An 8,482-nucleotide genomic window follows, 5' to 3' on the forward strand; every position below is an offset into this window, starting at 1 on the left:
TCGGGATGGGTGTGTCAGAGGCAGTGCGGTTGGCGCAGGATAGAGCAGGGTTTAGGGCTGTTGTGCATAGGGTCGCTATGAGTCGCAAACCACTCAACGGCACATAACAACAACAAACAATTAGAAATGGCCTTTGTAACAGAAAGTGACCCAGTTTTTCTCTCTTTTCATCTCCACCATAATAGATCGTATGATCTTGGGATTATATTTTGTGCATAGTTTACTGTACTACAGGGAAGGATTCTCACAAATATCTGCCAGCTGCCGAGCACAATCTACCAGGTTCTTTATGCATATTTTTGGAATTGCCTAAGTCCTATGAAACATAAACTGCATCTCTTAACTGAAGAGCATATGCAGCCAGTAAGGTTAGAACTAAGCTTTCTCTTTACTTTAGTCTTGTCTGAACTGAATAATACGATTAATCAGGAGAACATATCCATCTTAAGTTTGCAGTTTTGAATTGCCTGGATTATTATCCAAATTCTAGTGCAACCTCACTGAACCTCAGCTTATTCTTAAAATATCATTAGCTGTCTTAAGAATGTAGTGAGGAATAAATATGTAAAAAGTTCAACACATGCTCTAGCTATCCATTCCTCCTGCATAGCAAGCTACCTTCAAACGTCTACCATAAAGCAGTTGGCTCACAGACTGGTGCTCTGGATAAAGCGCTTGAGTCCACTTTTCTGTTTTCCCTGTGGAGAACCGGCAAGGTTTCTTTTTTCTATTTTTTTGGCAAGATTTCTTATGACCCAGTTGCAGATATTTCAAAATGTCACATTCCTGTATCATTTTGGTCAAACTGGTCACTAAGACAAAATAAGATCTAATAGGAAAGGAAATTTACCTCATCCTCAAAAACAAATTGCAAAGAATGTGTTGCAATCATTACCACTTCATAGTCTTTGTTGTTAAGTGCCGCCGAGTTGAGCATGATTCAGAGACCCAATGAACAAAAGATCTGAACCGTGTTCTGTCGTGCACCATCCTCACACTTCCTGACACACAAGAGCTCATTGCAGAAGTCACCAGGTCAGTCCACCTGGTTGAGGGTCTTCCTCTCCTTCGCATGATAATAAATACTAAATTGTGGCTACATTTTGTAGGAAAAAAATTTTGGTTGTAATAAATCCGTTAGTGAAAAGGACATTAACACCTCTTTAATGACAATGATCTTCACTGTAGACATCTTATTTTCATTTATTAAGCATAAAAGCGTAATCCTCTATCAGAGATGTGAGGATGGCACAGGAGAGGGTTGGATACAGATCCGTGTCCAGAGAGTCAGCCTGTCAGCACCTAACAGAAAAGTAAAGCAGTTTGCCTTTGCTGACTAATTAATACAGTCAAGTCAGCATTGATGGAAATGAAAACATTTAGGCAGTTGGTAAATGTCAGTAATTATTTTTTTTCAGCTACATTTAAACACCTTTTTCTATTTCAGCTTGATGTTATCATAACCTATAAAATCTTATTCTTAAACTTATGAGAGAGAACATAGTATGTTGTTACTGTTATTAGGTGCCATCAAGTCGACTGACCCTAGGCAACCCTGTGGACGACAGACCTGAACCCTGCACCATCCTGATTATCTGTTTTGCTTGTACTCATTGTTGTGGTCAGTGTGAACACAGCTCCCTGAGAGTCTTCCTCTCTCTCACCGACTTGCTGCCTTTCCCAGCATGATGTGTCACTCACTCCAAAGGCTGATTATGCCTGGAAATATGCCAAGAACAAGTGAGATGAAGTTTCTCCATCCTTGACTCTAAGGAGCTCTCTGGCTGCACTTCTCCAAGACGGCTTGCTTTGTTCTTTTGACAGTTGATTGTGTATTCACTACTCTTCACCAACACCACAATTCAAAGGCATGATTCCTCTGCCACCCTTACTCATTATCCACCTTTCAGATGCAGCATTATAAAGTGCATGAGAATCAGGAGCTGGATTAGCTGGACTTTACTTCTGCCTTAACTCCTCCTAACGGACAGCCTTCAGTGGGCTTATTCTTTGCCTCAGAAGTGGCATCCACTTCCTAAATAACTTGCCTCCGGAAACCCTATGAACTTTGATAAATGTCGATAGTTGTAGAGGGGCTTCAGGCCTTTCCCATAGGGTTGCCATGAGTCGTGCTCCACTTGAAGGCAATCAACAACATTTCATCTGCAAAATGGCATGATAAACAAGGCAGTTGTGAAAAAGTATGTTCCTAAGGTGGTGTCTGACTCACTGTCGTGTTGTTGTGTTGGTTTTTTATACTGTCGTTTAAATATGGAAAGGACATCCATGATGCTCATACTTTGTCAAATGAGTTTGGAGATGAAAAGCTATGATTTCTGAAAAGAAATGGAGAGAGGTCCTTCAGTATTGCTCCAGAAAGCAGCCCTTTCTGCTGGAACCATTCCTGGACTCAGAGACGTGAAATGGGAGCAAAAAGGAATCTATGGTGGTAGCTTGTGAGGAGCGAAGTGAAAGCCTGAGATGTAGCTGAGCGGATCCTTCAGAGGCCACGGCCTGAGGAAATGGCCTTAGTGACTGTGAAGAAATCTAGAGTGAGGCCTTTTAGAGATTTCTTAGAAATTAGGAATTGTACTGCTAACCCAGAGGCAAGTGGTTCAGACCCACCAACCGCTCCTCAGAAGAAAGACGGGCAATCTCCTCCCTTGTGATTTACAGCCTCTGAAAACCTGCTGGAGGATCTGCTATGAGTTGGTTCCAATTCAACTATGATGAGCTGAGTTATTCTCAGATGACTTAATTCCCTAATTTCAGCAAACACTGCAGTTTGTGTGGGCAGCATCTGTAAGAAGAGAATTCTATGCTAAGGATGGAGGAAAGGAAGAAACGCCGAATGGCTTTGAACGACCGTGCCAGTGTTGGCCTGGCTATTGCTGGACATCTGCTTTCATTGGCACAGTCCGTAGGGAGTTGTGCTGCTCTTCCAGGGTTCGAATCCACCAGCAACTCCTCCACAAAAAGAACCTGAAAACCCACCAGAGAGTCAGCTAGGAATTGGTTGCAACTTAACAGCCATGTGTTTAAATTTTCATATGGATGTGAAAGCTGGGTAATAAGTAAGAAACACACAAATAAATAAAGACACCTTTGCATTAGGGTGTTAGGAAAGAATATTAAATGTACTGTGGACTGCCCAAAGAAGGAAACTATCAGTGTGTTAGGAAAGAACATTAAATATACCGTGGACTGCCCAAAGAAGGAAACTCTCAGTGTTAGAATGACAGCCAGGGTGCGTCTTAGAAGCAAGGTTGAGGAGACGGCATCTCGTCTGTCTTTACTGCATTAGCAGGAGGGAGAAGATCGTGCTTGGTAGAGGGTCAGAGAAACCGGAAGGCCCTGGAGGAGATAGATTCACACAGAGGCAGCAACAACGGGCTAAGGAATACAGGATGTGCAGCGTTTCCTTTCATTTCCTCAGTTCTTGTTAGTTGGAACTGACTGAACAGCCGCAGGGCTGAGGACTGGGGTAGAGAACGGCCAAGACAGCTCGTAGGTACACACTTCCGCGGGGGATGATGGAAAGATTCTAAAACTAGGTTCTATGGAATTTGCAGAACTACCAAGTAGACAAACCCTTGAATGGCACACTTTAAATGGGCTAATTACGTGTAAATTATACCTCAAAGATAGCTGTTTAAAAAGATTAAAGAACAAAACAAAATAATTTCCTCTCTTCTTTCATTTGTTTGCTTTTGGATTCAAATCTAAACTACTCCCCTATAATAACTTTGCCAATTCTGCAGGAAACGTTATTTTGTCAAATTCATGCCAACATGCTACACATCTTCATTTAGTAGTGCTTGTGGGTACCTTTGACCTTGAAATCTGATCAGTTTTAACTGGTGGTGGTGGTGGTGTGTGTCATGAGTAGGAACTGACCCACAGCTGACCCTCCTGTGGGTTTTCTCCCAAGGAGCAACTGGGGGATTTAAACCTTGTGACTTTGGGATTGGAGCACAACTTTTTACCACGAGGTCACCAGAGATCCCGAACTTGTTAGACCTTGACAAGTTGACTCCAAATGATAGAAACTCTTTGCAGAAGGATGTCAGAAGATATTCTGAATATTGTACTAGAGTATTGTGCCAAGAAGCCAAAGCAAAGGGAAGGAATCAGGAAGATAAGGCGCTGAACAAAAGATTTCAAAGGGCAGTTCAGGAAGACAGAGCCAAGTATTATAATGAAATATGCAAGGAGCTGAAAATCAAAAGGGCCAAACTTGCTTGGCATTTCTTAAGCTGAAGGAACTGAAGAACAAATTCAAGCCTCAAGTTGCAGTACTTAAGGATGCTATGGGTAAAATATTGAATGATTCAGGAAGCATTAAAAGGAAATAGAAGGAGTACACCATCACTGTACCAAAAAGAACTTGCTGACAGGAATTTCATGAAACAACATATGATCAAGAGGCAATGGTGATGAAGGAGGACGTTCAAGCTGCTCTGAAGGAATTGGCAAAAAACAAGGCCCCAGGATTTGATGGAATACCAGTTGACATATTTCAAGAAACAGAGGCTGCCATGGACATGCTCACCAAGTTGTGCCAAGAAAACTGGAGGACAACTACCTGTCCAACTGATTGGAAGAGATCTATATTCCCACTTTTTTAAAAGGTGACCCAACAGATGGTGGAAATTATCAAATACACATGCAAGTAAAATCCTGCTGAAGATTATCCAAAACCAACTGAAATAGTACATTGATAGAGAACTACCAGAAAAAGCAAGGTTTAGAAGAGGCCATGGTACTAGAGACATTATCGCCAATGTCCGATGGATCTTGGCTGAAAGCAAAAATTACTAGAGCAATGTCTTTCTGTGCTTTTTTTGATTATGCAGAGATTTGACTATGTGGATCACAACAAATTGTGGCTAACCTTAAGGAGAATGAGAATGCCAGAGCACTTGATTGTGCTCATGTGAAACAAATACTTACACCAGGAAGCAGTCCTCAGAACAGAGCAGGGAAACACTGCATGGTTGAAAATCAGAAAAGGAGTACAGTGCATCAGGGATAAGTTCTGTCTCCATATATTTTCAATCTGTATGTAGAACTTATCACTTGGGAGGCTGGACTTGATGAGGAAGAATGTGGATCAGGGCTGGAGGAAAACTCAGATATCTGTGTTATGCAGATGACACAACCTTGCTTGCTGACACTGAGGAGGACCGGAAATGTTTGCTGCAGAAGGTCAAGGGCTATAGTCTTCAATATGAATTGAGGCTCAACATCAAGAAGAAAGAGATCCTCACCACTGGTCCAATTGGCAACACTACAATTTATAGAGAAGAGATTGAGGTTGTTAACAATTTCAGCTTGCTTGGTTCCACAATGAACATTCTTGACATTAGGAGTCAGGAAATCAAAAGACGAATTGCATTGGGAAAGTTGGCTGTCAGGGACCTGTCTAAAGTGCTAAAGACCAATGATATCAGTCTAGAGACTAAGGTGTGCCTGATCCAGGTCATAGTCTTCGCAATTCCTTGCTATGCATCAGTGAGCTGGACAATGACTAAGGATGACAGAAGAACTTATGCTTTTCAGTTGTGATGCTGGAGAGGAGTATTGAACATACCATGGATAGGTAAAAGGTCTGTCTTGGAGAGGGCAAAAGCAAGCTTTTCTTGGAGGCAAGGATTTTGAAGCTCCATCTCACATACTTTGGGAATGTGGCCAGAAAAGATCTGTGCTTGGAGAAGGACGTCATGCTTGGAAGAGTGGAGAGACAGCGCAGAAGAGGAAGACCTTGAATGAAATAGATTGACACAGTAACTGGAGTTAGTATGTCAGAGTCAGGGAGAATGGCTCAGGATAGAGGAGGATTCAGAGCTATTGGACATGGGGTTGCTGTGAGTCACAGACGACTCAATGGCATGTGAGAATAACAACAACCGCATGCAGCAGATAAAAGCCATGCTTGATCTTGAGCCATCCTCATCCTTTGTGCTTTGCCCACTCATCTTATTGACAGCCTTCCTCTCCTCTGAGCCTCCACCTTCCCCAGCATATTGTCCTTTCCCAGGAACTGACCTCTTCCACCAACAAGTCCAAAGTACATGCCTCTAAGGGACGCTCTGGCTGTACTCCTTCTAACACATGCCATGTGCTTTTGTCACCCCATGGCATATCCAGTGTTTTCTCCAACAGTGCAGTGTAAGGGCATCAATTCTTCTTCCGTCTTATTAACCATTCTCTCATGCACTCACTCACTCACTCACTTGTTGCCTTGGACTATTTCAGTCAAATGCATCACTCTGAGTCCTCATCTTTCTTACTTAACCTCAGACACTCCTCTGCTCTGGGCCTGAGCCACAACTGGTGCATTAGAGACATCTCACATTGCAAACACTGAACTCTGTCTGCTTTTCCCTTTGCCTCTGAACTGAGAAGCTGAAATCCGGTGCACAGCTGTGGTTCTGTGCTCAGATTTCCTCTTAAAAATGGTTCCATGTTAAGTACAATAAATTGTTATTATTGCCTTAAGTAATGATGCATTCTGTGTACCAAAAAATAAACATGTTTCCTTGTGATCCTGTTTCATCTGTTTATAAACAATTTTTATTATATTTTGTAAAGGCTGATTGCAAAGGAAATTCATGTTTTATATTACAAAAATTCTCTTTAAAAGAGAGAGACTTGGTAGTGTATTGTGTTACGTATTGGGTTTCTAACCAAGAGGTCAGCTGTTAGAATCAACCGCCACCCCATGGGAGAAGGCAAGGCTGCCCCTCAAGACTGACAACCTCTCCCAAGCTGGAACTGACTTGACAACAGTGAGTCTGGTGGGTTGTTTTTGAGAAGTCATTCATGCAGATTTTCTATGTGCCAGATGCAATAATATTTTCCCAGATAAAACTACAAAAAGGGAATAAATAGGTTTCAAGAGCAAGTAGGGAGAGGAAATAGGAGAAATGAGAGGGAATTATAATGATACTTCAAATTTTGAGAGCAATAGAGTAACTTTGATATATGTTCTCTCTTCCCTCTTTCCCTGTCAACAAATGTGGTTACCTGTTTCCTCATTTCTCATGTGACTAATATGTTTATATTTCTGTGCCAGATATATTCGAAGGATTCAGGGTGATATAAAGGTGTAAACCTAAACGGTTAATGAAAATTAAATGTTTGTGAGCTACGTAACATTGGAAATGCAAAGAAGTTGTTGATAATTTTAAAACTCATTTTTAAAAGTGAGTGATGATAATCAAACTATGCTATTTTTTTAAACAATTTTTTAATTATTTTGTGTGTGTGTACCAGCAAATTGGATCTAACTGGTACAAGTGGAGATTGTCCCTGCTTCTCCAACAGACCACCTGGTGGATTTGAACCCCTCACCTCTGGGGTTCCAGTGCAGCTTCTTGCCAATAGGCCACCAGAGCTCACCTCACATTATGCTTTTAAAATCATGATGTGAAAGCTTTGCTTAATATGAAAAAGTGCATTGGAAAAAATGTATTCAGTTCATCATATAAAGCTATTAAGTTACTATTTTATAATACAGAACTGAACTTAGATGTCCAAAATCATGCATTAATCACATTTAAGGGCAAAAATAAGTGAGCTATTTTCCTTTCTAATTTTCAATAAAGGATAACAAGTACAATAAGTTAAGACGAAAGGTCAACCAGGACTGATTCACAGGTTTTTAATGACAAATTGTTGGGCAATTGAAAATACTTGGCCTTTTAAGAAGCCATCTAGTGGCTTGTTTGAGCACTACAATGAACATACTTGCAAATAATGTTCTAACACTTGATTAACTTCCTTGAAGGTAAAAAGGTCTAAATTCACTGCCATAGTGTCAACTCGGACCCACTGTGGAGCTCCAGAGTAGTCCAGAAGAAGCTCTTACCTCATTAATACAGTCCAAACACTGGAGTCCCTGCATGTTGTGACTATGGTCAAGTCAGAACAACACAGAGCTGACCCTCCAGAGGGTTTTCAGAGACTAAATAGCATGAGACTTTGGGATAGAGTGGGCCTTTACCTGAGGCCTTGAATACTGATAAGACCAGATGAGCCATGGGAGGATAGTAAGAATATCATGAAGGCAGAGGAAGAAGAAAAGACCAAGATAGATATCAGACAAGACTTTGAATATTGCACTAGAGGGCTGAGAAGATTCGTCTGACATACTGTGGGCATGTTGCAAGGAGGGATTAGTCCTTGGAGAAGGACGTCATGGCTGGGAGGGTGGAGGAACAGAACAGGAGAGGAAGACTCTGTATGAGGTGGATTGATTCAGTGACTTGGGATAACGGGTAGGTGTGTCAGAGACGATACAGTTGGCACAGAATAGAGTAAGGTTCAGAGCTCTTGTACATAGGGTCGCTATGAGTTGCAGGTGACTCATCAGCACCTAACAAGTGGCAGGGGTGGTGGGGAATTGCCCATCCTTCTCTTACGGAGCATCTGGTACATTTAAACTGCACGCCTTTGGGATTGCAATGCCGCTTCCTAC

The sequence above is a fragment of the Elephantulus edwardii genome, unplaced genomic scaffold (assembly GCF_000299155.1).
Source record: "Elephantulus edwardii isolate Elephantulus edwardi_28Jun2011 unplaced genomic scaffold, EleEdw1.0 scaffold00202, whole genome shotgun sequence".
NCBI classification, from domain to species: domain Eukaryota; kingdom Metazoa; phylum Chordata; class Mammalia; order Macroscelidea; family Macroscelididae; genus Elephantulus; species Elephantulus edwardii.